Source organism: Corvus brachyrhynchos, unplaced genomic scaffold (genome assembly GCF_000691975.1).
Source record: "Corvus brachyrhynchos isolate BGI_N302 unplaced genomic scaffold, ASM69197v1 scaffold80, whole genome shotgun sequence".
NCBI lineage: Eukaryota > Metazoa > Chordata > Aves > Passeriformes > Corvidae > Corvus > Corvus brachyrhynchos.
In genome coordinates, this window is record NW_008236769.1 from 12,474,325 (window position 1) to 12,485,895 (window position 11,571).

The following is an 11,571-nucleotide window of genomic DNA, read 5'->3' on the forward strand; positions in this document are numbered from 1 at the left end:
GAGAAGCTGTGGATGCCCCATCCCTGGAAGTGTTCGAGGCTAGGCTGGATGGGGCTTGGAGCAACAAGGTCTTGTGGGTGGCCCAAGGCAGGGTGGTTGAAACCAGGTGACCTGTAAGGTCCCTTCCAATCCAAGTCTTTCTATGATTCTGTGTATGACAGCTCTTACTGTATGACATGCACCCGGACGGGTTTCTCCCTTTTCAAGCCTGGTTTTATTAAGATTAATGGTGAAATTCCTGCCAATAAGGAATTTCACCAGACTCACCCTTAAGGCTTGGGACATAAACAAATTGAAGGATTCAGGAGCCACGGAACATGTTATTGGGAAGAGGGTGTTGTAAAGCTTTTGGAGAAGACTGGTGCCCTCAGTGTTCTTGTTGTATTTCTCAGTGAATTCATGCATAAAATGTTATTATTCCTTACCATCTCTTTTTTCTCTTTTTTTAACTGAACTTTGGCTGTTCTTTTGCATCACACCAAACACAATTCCTGCTCATAAGAAATTCAGTCTGGCAAGCAGTATTGTTTATTTAGACAGAGGCCTGTGTGTGCAGGTGATATAATCACCCCTCCATCACTGTTGGGGAAAGGATGGCTCTTGTTCATGAGATACAGGTTTCATATGGCATTGTCAGCTTGTTGTGGGCAAAATGTGGAGAATTTCCTCTCCCCTGCCCTATTTAGTAGTAATGACAAACTTGGCTTAACAAGGAAGAAATTTGTCCTTTTTTCTTTACGTCTTTCTTTTTTTCTTTTTTTCTTTTTTAAATTTTTTCTTTCGGTAACTTAAGCTTTAAGAAGGTTTTGGCTTCACTGCCTTTGATTCCAAAAGTGTGATGAGCAACAATTTGTAATAAGCAACAACTTGCATTAGTGCATCAAATATGCTGTGGTTCCTTACAACTTTTATGGAAAAAATGTTTTCCTTCAATGCAAACACTTCCTTTCCTTGAAGAAAACAAACAACAACTCCAGAGCTGAGGTCCCCAGCAAATGGTGTCTCCAGAAGCTGAGGGCTCCATGATGCAAATCCTGGGGGACCCCACAGCCCTTGCTCCCTGCCTGGCATGGGAGGCTGCCTGGCACTCTACATGCTGGGGGATCCCCCAGCTCAGGTCCTGGTCCAATGGGTTTGTCCCTTCAGCTGCTCTTCATTTTCCTTCCCTCTCACTGTCGGTTTATCTCCCCTGCTTCAAGTCTCTGCCCTTTCCTTTGTTTTTCCTTTCAGCTAATCCCTTCCTGCTTTTCCCCTGGCCCCTTCTGTGTTACATACACACACTTTTCTATCCAAGGAAGTTAATTTAGATTAAGGGAAGGGATAGATTTAAGAAAGAATAGTTCTCCCTTAAAAACTCCACACAGAGATGCCCTAATTCTGGAATAAAAGCATTTTCAAATGAACACAATGCTTTGTATGCAGCAAATTAAACAAGCTCCGTTTGAAATCCTTCTGCTAGGATTTACCAAATGCTCATCTGATTATGCCCAAATTTAATTGGAAACATCTCCTCATGCCAAATTTGCCATAAAGACAAGATCCTGTTCCACTCCCAGGCTTGCATGGATACCCCTCCAAACCATTCAAAGAAAGCAATACATCTGCCGCCCAGCCATCCATGAAGAAATCAGGGAGCTAACATAATATTTGCAAGCCAAACTCTGCTCACTCTTCTGCAGTATTCATCTGTTTAGACTGCAAACTCTGGGGTGAGAAAAGTTTCTCCCTCTGTTTTTTTATGTGGTGCCTGGCACAGAGAGACCCAGCCTCCATTGTGGGGCCATGGCGCAGCAAAGAAAGAATTCAGCAGAAAGTGTTGTTCTTTCACAAGTGCCTCCCTGTCCCAGGCAAACTAAACTCCCTGTCACACCTGCAGGGAAACAGTTTTCACCCCACCCAAATTTAGGAACCAAATTTAGCCAGCTGCTCTCAGAGGGCTTCTTCGCAGAAACCTGGGAGAAATGGGCTCGTCTAGAGATACGAGAGAAAATTCAGAGCAGAAACCACAAACCTTCTCCCCAGCAAGCCTGAGAGCCACAGGATTGGTCTTCCTGCAGTTAAGTGCCTCAGGTTGTATTTCCAAATACACCCATGGACACTTTCCCCTAACACAGAGGAAATTTTATTTTGAAAAAAGAGGAAGAAGGCAGCAGAAAAGCAGTGAGAAGAGAACATGCCTCAAATTTGCATGGAGCAAAATCATGAAAGTTGAACTAAGCAAAGGTTAATATCCAGTTGGACTAGCTGAGTCTTCAGGCAGTGAGTAGCTCCATGGCTGCTCATGTGCTCAGTGAGTGGCCACTCCACATTTATGGGGGTGCTGGGATGCAGCCTTTGGTCTTCCTACCCCAAAACTACAGCTTAGTGCCCCACACCAGCAGACAACCTCCATACAACACTGGGCACTCCTGCAGAGAGCTCCCAGCCCCAGCATCCTGGCTGTCTTATGAGATCTTCAGTTAACTCCTGAGTGCAGTATTTGGAGATCCCAGGATGACAGCTGATGCTTCAAAGGCCCACCTGTTTTGAATGAGGAGACAGTCCCAGAAAACAGGTAATTGACTACAAAAAGAAGCCAAGCTACCGTGAGTTCTTCCATGGCCACTCACTGTTCTGCTGCTTGCACTGAGACAAAACACGTGCATCAAGGCCAGAGCTGACACCCACAAACTGAAGGCATGGCTCACCTTGTAGTGGTGGTGACTGTGTCCATAGGTGCCTGAACAGCTTTGAAAGATAACCCAGAGGACAAAGTCCAGCCTCTAAGGTAATGGCATTGGAATAACTCTTTGGCAGCAATCCGGGATTATGATCCCTGGCATTAAGATTTCCAGCTGACAGAGTTTTGCTGTATATCTGTTTGCCTATCTGTACGTGACATTTGCTGCTTGCTATGCAGGGAGAGCCCCACACAAACAGCAGCATGTTTTCCTACCTCTGTCAATCTCTGCTATGAACTTCTGTGGGACATGGGTCACATCCTGCTTCATAATTACTCTCCAGTGCTCGTGAGAACACTTCTAAGCCTAAAAAGCTGGCTGGAAAGCTGGCCAGAACTCTCTTTACCATTGGGAAATCCACTGAAGTTCCAGATTTAACAGGAGAGACAGGAAATGACCTGTAGCATCAACAAACATTGACACTAATTTCAGCTGAAAGGGGACACTGGCAGCCGAATACTCATGCAAGCTCATTTCCTCTCCACAGCTGTCGCAGTCTCCAGTTCAGCTGAACTGGAGTTCAGGGCTGTGGTGAGACATGTTGGTCACATCTCTGCTTGTAAAGTAAACAAGAACACAGAATGGTTTGTCTTCTTGTCCTAGCCCACTTTATATTTTGGCCCAGGCACAGCGACTGGCGCCGGGGTGACAATGTCAGCTGGGTTTCTCCAGGGTTTCTTGGGAATGATGGCTCCTCAGCTGCCCAAGCTATCATGCTCGGTGGACCCAGAGGTACCAAACAGCTACATGTCCCTCTTCTCTCTTGCACTCACCCTTCAGCTTTCTGAACCATCCCAGTGTCTTACAGCATGTTGTCAATATCACCCACAAGCTCATGGACAAATTATTATGCTGGTGGCCCCAAGTGAGATTCTAATCTCAGAGTCTCAGAACTCAATCCTAAAAGGTAATGGATTTGCCCCGAGAGAAAACAAACCAATATCTTCCTGAAAAAAATCCTACAACAACCCATGCAAGTACCACACATTTAGGGGCAGGGCTGTAGCTGCCCACAACCCAGAGGCTGTATGACATCTCCTCCAGTTAACAGTGGCCTAGGGAAAGGTGTCCCTGCCCATGACAGGGAGATGGAACAAGATGACCTTTAAGGTCCCTTGCAACCCAAGCCATTCTGTAATTCTATGATTCTATTAAGTCAGGGAAGTCTGAGAGCAGTTGAGATGCAATTCCAAATAGTGCCCTGCTTTATTGAAGGTGTCAAATGGCCAGTCCAAACTGCTATTACCAGTCCAGGATTGCTAAGGCTTAAGGCATTAAGATAGAGGCAGGCTATTGAAAATCATGCCAAGTTCATCTATCTATAAATTGACCATCCCTTTATTTTCTTCTTTAAGGAGTTTTCATACAGAAGATAAATCTGGAAGAAGTCAGAAAGCTCAGGCAGTTGTGTTCCAGCTAAGGGAGCTCCGAGGGTTTCCTCACCTCTAGCTATGAAGCTCATGACATCCAGCAATCCTTCCTCATACAATAGATACTGGGATCTCTTGTGCTTGGCCCAAAAGAAGCCCACAGATGTCCACTGCTGGCTCTTGGTCTAGGCTCTCATAAAACTTCCACAGATGTTTGCCTTGGGGTTGAAGCTTTTTCTCAAGCAGCTTAGTGCAAGCAGCATGCTGCTTTGCTGAACTGGCAGAAAGCTTCTCTGGATATTTTTATTATTTGGAGGGTGATTTTCTCATGAATTGAAATAAAAGACTCAACTTGTTTATGTTACATCATGGAGGGGGATAAAGCCATCCATGCAGTTTCTCCTGCTCTGTTACATATATATGTACCACACAGGTGCTTTGGAAAATCCCACCCTGAAACCAGAGCTATAAAGTTAGCAGTTAATCTCAGGGGACTAATCTTCAGCCAGTGTCAGTCGGCATCACCTCACCGTGTGCTGGCTCAGGATTTGGCCCCAGGATGAGGAGACTGCTGTGCAGCAGGGACCAGAAAAGGACCCAGAAAAGGAGACACTGCTCCCATGGGGACTCCCCATGGGGGGATTAGCAGGTCCCATGATAGACTGGAGCTGGGTGGAAATCAGGTGCATTTTTATTGCTGAAGATATTTGAGGAGCCAAAAAAAAAAAAGGGGGGGGGGGAAAAAAAAAAAAAAAGGAAAATCACAATGCTGCTTCAGCTTTGCACAGCATTGTCTGCTTCATCTCCCCAGAACAGCTCACTGGTCTCAGGGGTCACCTTCCCTTTCACTGTCCCCATCAGCAGCGTGTGTTTTCTGTTGGGAAAGAGAAAGAAATGAGAGAGGCTGGTTTGGGGGTGGGAGAGGTCACTCATTTAAGGCTTGTTCTTAATCCCTTTTCTGCTGCAGACTTCCTGTGTGTCTGTAAAAGCAGATCTAACCAGGGACCATGGCACCTCTGATATTATCCTTTAGCAGGTGACATCTCACTTGCCCCTCCATGAGTGAGGTGAGACCTATCAAATGTCCTGTGCCTGCAGTGGGAAAGGCAAAAGTAGAGGCATCCCACTTTTCAAAGTATTTCTGCACATGTTTTTTCCCCCCATATTTCAGGTAGAAAGACATTAAAAAAGAAGCTTTGTTTTCCATGCAGTTTCAAAATTTAAAATATTTTCTCCTACTTTTTTTCCAGTAGGTTTAAGTGAACTACAGTTTTCTCAAAGGGTTCAGAAATCTTCTTCATTCTTTTTTTAGCAGTAGAGGGAGTAGGGTGAGGGAGTAATGAGCATAAAAATGTGCATTAGAAAGGAAGGAAGGGAGGAAGGAAGGAAGGAAAGAAAAAAGGGAATTAAAAATCTAACTCATTTAAAATGGCTTTTCAAAAACCTCATCTTTCTGGTAAAAATTAAAAGGTGATTAAAAATTACTTTTCTGCAAAATATTTCCTTATTGGTGAATCACATCTTAAGTATTCTTGCAGTCAAAAACATTTGGTTTCATCCTTATTTATTTCTGCATTAAATAAAAGCAAGCTGAGATGTGGGAAATCACTTTGATGGAAGGCATTTTCTGAAATCTGTGTATTGCTTAAATTCCATCCCAGATCTGTTTCAGACTTACCCAAACTGAACGAAACCTGTTTGAATTTCACCCATCACTGCTGTTAATCCTTCTTTTCTTCCCATCACAAAAGAAGAAAGGTTTCATCTGTGTCCCTGGGAGGCATCCGAAAGACGAAGCCCCTCCTTACCCCCGATTTAATTTTTCGAGAAGATTCAGCTCCCAGGATGCTCAGGTATCGCTGGCTGGACTGTGCAAAGGACTCTGAGGTGTGTACCTTCCCCTCCAGCTGTAGGCAGCATCTGTGCTGGTAATAACCTTTTGGGCTGCGATTTGAAATGCGAATTTCACGCTGTTTCAGTGGCACACAGACACTGGTCCTACACTGATCTTCCACCCAAGGCAGACCTGGCCTGTGCCCCCACAGATGCTGAGGCATGGGCAGGGCCAGTGCCCAGTGATGTCCTGCACCACACTCACCAGACCCTGTCAGTCTTAGCTCTGCCCTGAGCCAGCAGAGGCATTTCTGGCTTCAATAGCCTTTAAATGATTTTCTTTCCATGATTGTATGTGGTAGCCCTATGTCAAAGAGCTCCCCCTCTTAACTATACACTGAGGAAAATGGCTCTTCTTTTGTTTTTTTTTTTCTCTGAACTTGCCACTAACTAGTTTCATCTGATGTCCCCTGGCTCTTGTATTAGAAGACACAGCAAACAGTCATCTTCTATTCATATTTTCCAGTCTTGCGATCTCTATCATATCCCCTTCGGTGGTGTCTTTCCCAGCCTGGGTAATCTGAGTCCATTTAATTGCACTCCTATCCTGTTTGAGAGCTGAATTAATTATCTGTTTAATTATCTGTTTAGTCTATTCTTAACCTATTGTTAGGGTTTCATGGCCTGGAGCCACCCTGGTGTCTGGTCTGTGCTAGACTGCTTTATAGGGCCCACCAGGAAGGAGAACCTCTGGACATGAGCTCAGCAGAGGCTGGATTTATCTCGTGGCATCTTGGACACCAAAGCCCACCCTGAACTACTGTAGAAGGATGCCAGTCCCACTCACTGACTGACAGGCAGGCTAAAATGGTTATTTTCCTCATTCAGTCTGCTAACAGCAGTGCCAAAAATTACAAGTCTGGGCCCATGAACACCTCTGCCCCAATAGAAGGCAGTGCTTAGTGAGGGGATGTGCCCTTCAGCAGAGCAGGGAGCAGATCCAAGCAAGACACCCTTCTCCCCCTCTCTGCTCATTACCCTTTGGGTTTCGCCCAATCCTCATGTATCCCTCTGTGGTCAACATCCCATGACCTTAAAGGTGACTCTGGTGCTGAGGTGACTGCTCACTGGTGGGATGCTCTGAGCCTGCCCACAGTGCACTGCAGCAGCCCACAGTGCTAATTGCTTTTCCTAACTGGTTTTCTTTCCTATCTGTAACTAATTCAGTCCCGCTCATTTACGATCACATTAAGTGCCAGGCGATAATAAGCAGCAGAGGAAAGCCTTGCTGGGGCAGAGGGAGGAGGGCTCAGCATCAGGCAGAAGCTTTGCAGGATCAAGCCTCTAAGTGGTTGCAATTCAGTGACGATTTAGCTCATTTGACCTGCGAAATGTATCCCTGGAACGCGTGCTTGCAGCTGTCTCTCACGCACACCTCCTCAGCATCAAAAACTGCTTATGTCTTCCTTTCATCTGCACCAGATGGTGGCCGTGACACCAGGGGCCTGTCTTTTTTCCATGCCATCCACACAGGACTTGACAGAGTGAAGAAGAAAGGTACTTCCACCTTGAATAGACCTGGCAAACGTGCCCTGAAGACCCCACACCCTGCCTCTGATAATTGCACCAACATTGTCTTGCAGCATGAACCACTCCAGCTCTCTGTTTTCTTTCAAAGTGTATTTGTTTTACAGCTGACATGTTTATATATGTTAACTGTTTGCTATAGATATCTGTCAGCTTCAACTGGCAAAACCAAAAAAAGAGAAAGGAAAAAAAAAAAGAAAAAGAGGGGCTGGCTCCAGGCCAGAGGTATGTTTCTTAAAAGCACTTTGCTTTTTGTCACATGGTTTTGCACAGAAAGAGAAACGAGGAGAGGGAGGGTGGACTGGCAGAGGATATTGTTCTTTAAATACTGTGAAAGAATTTCATATGAAAATGTACTCAACTTTTCAGATATTAGCCCAAGAGCCATAAAAAGTTATTTTATAGTCCTAGAAATTATACACAAACATTGGTATACTGTTTGTCATAAAAACTGCTCTAAGGAGGGAATCGTGCATTATGCTTTTCGAAATATGACATTTATGAGCTGCCTCTGATTGTTACCAGAATGTTTTTTAATGAAATAGAAAATGTGTGTCTGTGTGTTCATGTGTGTTTGTGTGTACATACAATAAGAGGATGTGTCACTGAGAAAGAGACAACTGAAAAATATTTTTTACTCAGCCCAGAGGTTTTCATCTTTCTCCCTTTCAAAGAACAAAGATCACAACCCCTCCTGCCAGTGAGAGGAAAGGCAGAAGTGTCCATTTCTTCAAATTTGGAGGGAAATCAGGAAAATTTCCTGAAATTTTCTTCTTCCTTGTTTTCTTTTCAAGTAATAAAGGGCTAGTGCTGTGCAAAATCCCCTTCCCTTTGAGAGAAAACTGCAATGCTTAAGGATGAAGGCGGAGGGATGTCAATCTGTCCCAAGGCCAAAGATGTTGGCTCAGGTTTCTCCTATGTGTTTAAAAAGGTCTTAAACTGGAATTACATGATGCTTATGCCTTCTGCCAGTCCTTACACCCAGTGCCTAATTGCTACTGGTGCTGGGATTCACTGCCTCCTGAGCACTTTTTACACTGTGAGAAGAACAGGCTTGTCATGATGACACATTTTTTTCTGCTGGACTGTTTCACCACCTCTCTGCTCAAAAGCAGGGTGGGAAGTCAGACGGTGACTCATCCTATGCACTCTTGCTTTTAAGAGTGCCTGAAGTTTTTCCAAAGAGGCAGCTTTGTCTCTTTGAGAGTTATGTTGTTTTGCATCATTTTCTGGAGTTTCAAGTCTTTTTTATCGTACTGCATGGGACTGCTCCTCAAAGGGCAGAAAGCCACCAAATCTTTCCAGATAGGCTGTGTTTTCCTTCATTTATGGTTGGGGCAGGGCTGAGCCCAAGCTAATGACCCCAAATGAGACACAAATTAATGCTGCTTGGGCACAGAATCATATTCTTGCAACCTTGCAGCATCTGACCCATTAACAATGGGTGCTTGAGCTGAAATTGGACCTGTTTAGAAGAAACAATGGAAGACTTTGTGCCTGCAGTTGTGGAGCAAGGGGTCCAGATGCCTGGGATCTGTTTGTGTCTGTTATTTGCAGCTCAGTGATTTATCAGCAGGACTCTGGACACAGACTATACTGGGCAACCCCTTCTTAGATCTTGGGCTTCAGATAGAAGGGAAGGCAGACAGATTGTTTGCAAGGGAATCAAAAGCACTTTGAGTCTTAACTGCTGCCTGAGTCATCTCACAAAAGGCATACAGTGCAGCAAACTGTTGCCCTGCAGACAAATTTCATACAAAATGACTGTGTAAAGCACTGATGTTTATACACGAGGCTGATGTGGGTTGAAGGGCTGTTTGAAATGACTGTGAAGAGTTATGTAATTATTTGAGAACAGTAGAGCATAATAAGTTAATATAAACATTGAAGAAGACAGTATGAGTTCACTGGATGCTTACGTGAATCTGTCATCCTTCTACAAATGCCTTTCTTCAAATATAAACCATGTACTTTGGGCTAAGAAATCATAGGTGCCCAGTTATGTTTGATGGGGGAAAAGGGAGATGGATGGGCAAGGGGAAAATAGCTAATCTCCATCTGGAAGGGCTGCTGGGCATTTGGTGTTTGCCAGCTCTTTGGACAATGCCTTGATGTCCAGTTGATTGGGTACTGTGTTTGAATCTGACTCTTAGTTAATTCTAGCATGTAAGATGAGCTCTACAACAATGTGTGGAAATAATTGGTATGTGAGGCAGAAAGAGATAGCAAAGGTTGTGTGGAGGTAACACCTGGGTGAACCACGTGGATTTCACAAGCCTCACAGCATCATCAAGGACGTAAAACAGGCAGTGCACACTTATGGGTAACTGGTGGCAGGTCTGCTCTAGTAATTTATGTGACAAGTAGGTTGCTTTTTCCATTTAATGTGGTATTAACCAGAATGGCAGAAATTATGATGTGAAATCTTTTGAAAAGATAATAACTAAGAATGATAATCTTGTGGTTAGTGCATCTGACTGCCTTCCCAGAGAGGCTTCCTTTTCAAACTGACATATTTCTGATAAAATATCCACTCTCTCACTGGTTTATTTCTCCACTTGAAGTATACAAGGCTATATACTAAAAATATGTTGTTTTTCTAACTGTTTTCTATTCAGATTGAAAGTTCTTCAGGGAGAAGCTTTGTGCTATCACAGCACCTGACACATGGAGTCATGTTTCACAGGAAGCCCCTGTGTTTGAAAGATCACATTTTCAAATTTTCTTTCTCCCCCTCTCTGGCTGAAATCATGTTTTTATGCAAAGAGTGAGTAATTTGTATGAAAAAAAAGTGTTGTTTATTTTTTTCCCCTCAAAGGCAGGCCCCTTATTTTTGACTGCATGATATGCTACGTGTGAATGGGAGCCTGGCATCCAAGAAATCAAAAGGATTTGGTTTAAATAATGATTACAGTAGTACAGCTTCTCCTCTCTTCAAAATCAAGTACACTATAATCCAATGCTGGTGTAATTCCTCACAGGTCTGAAAGTATGTGACAGCTGACATACACCACTGAGTACAAATAAGGCATAGTCAGGGTCTCTGCCTGGAAAAATCAACTTAGAATTGGTATTTTCTGGACCAGGGCTTGCATTTTTCAGTAAGTTTATCTCTCTTAAACAACAAATGAAGCAGAGATGTTGGAAGAATATAAAAACACAAGGAAGGAAAAGAGGTGGTTTCAAGTCTGAAAAGGCTTTTTTTTGGTTCTTCTTTTTTATTTAGTTATTGCACAGTGTATCTCCCCCTGCTAAGCATGGAAAGATGAGCAGAGTGGTATCTACATCAGCAAGCTGGTGGTATGTGTAAAAGTGAAAGGTGCAGCTGGGAATCGGGATTCAGATCCACTTTGCCCATGGCTGGCTTGTTGTCACAGAAATTCAATGTCACTGTGATCTTACACCATTAGGAAGAGCTGTAGCATTCCTGAGAAAAGTCACAGCAGCCATCCCACTTAGGAGAAGCTGTCCAGAGTAGAATCACAGAATCACAGAATCACAGAATTAATCTTAAAGGTCATCTCATTCCAGCCCCTGTGCCATGGGCAGAGACACCTTCCACTGAAACAGATGGCTCAGGTCCCCATCCAATCTGGCTTTGAGCACTTTCAAGGAAGGGGCATCCACAACTTCTCTGGTCTAGGAATCAGCTAGATCTGTAGCCATATCTGAAGGTTTCCAGGTTTTTCTATACATTGTTGAGCTGCTGTTTCCAGAGCTCTGAGCTACCACCTGACACCCAGCAGCAATGCCAAGGTTGTCTTTGCAGACTGCATCACAGAGGGAAGCTTAGAGTCTTCCCAGGCAAAAACGGTCTTGCCATGACTTCACAGCACAAAAAAGTTCAAAAGGTTTTGTTTTCACTCCAAGGCAGATCCAAAACACATTTTGAAACTTTGAACGTCATTGTAAAATGGATTCACTGTCTTCCTGCCAGCTACAGTCAGCTGGTTGGGCTGCAGAAAAAAAGAGCCGAGTTGCTGTAAAACACCCAAAACAGAGGAGAGCACAATTCTGTTTACAGTGACCCAAACTTCTAAAACTCTTCTTGAAATGAGAAC

At 44.0% G+C, this 11,571-nt stretch overlaps 2 long non-coding RNA genes across 2 annotated transcripts; both read right to left on the minus strand.

The window, feature by feature from the left end:
* Window positions 1-1,359: 1,359 nt before the first annotated feature.
* On the minus strand, window positions 1,360-11,153 carry LOC108445023. The gene is made up of 3 exons (XR_001859750.1): window positions 11,079-11,153; window positions 6,183-6,194; window positions 1,360-1,371 (listed from the first exon to the last, which is right to left on the minus strand). It is a non-coding gene; the product is annotated as an uncharacterized LOC108445023 (long non-coding RNA).
* On the minus strand, window positions 4,764-6,170 carry LOC108445024. Its single transcript, XR_001859751.1, has 2 exons — window positions 5,769-6,170; window positions 4,764-4,964 (listed from the first exon to the last, which is right to left on the minus strand). It is a non-coding gene; the product is annotated as an uncharacterized LOC108445024 (long non-coding RNA).
* Window positions 11,154-11,571: the final 418 nt, after the last annotated feature.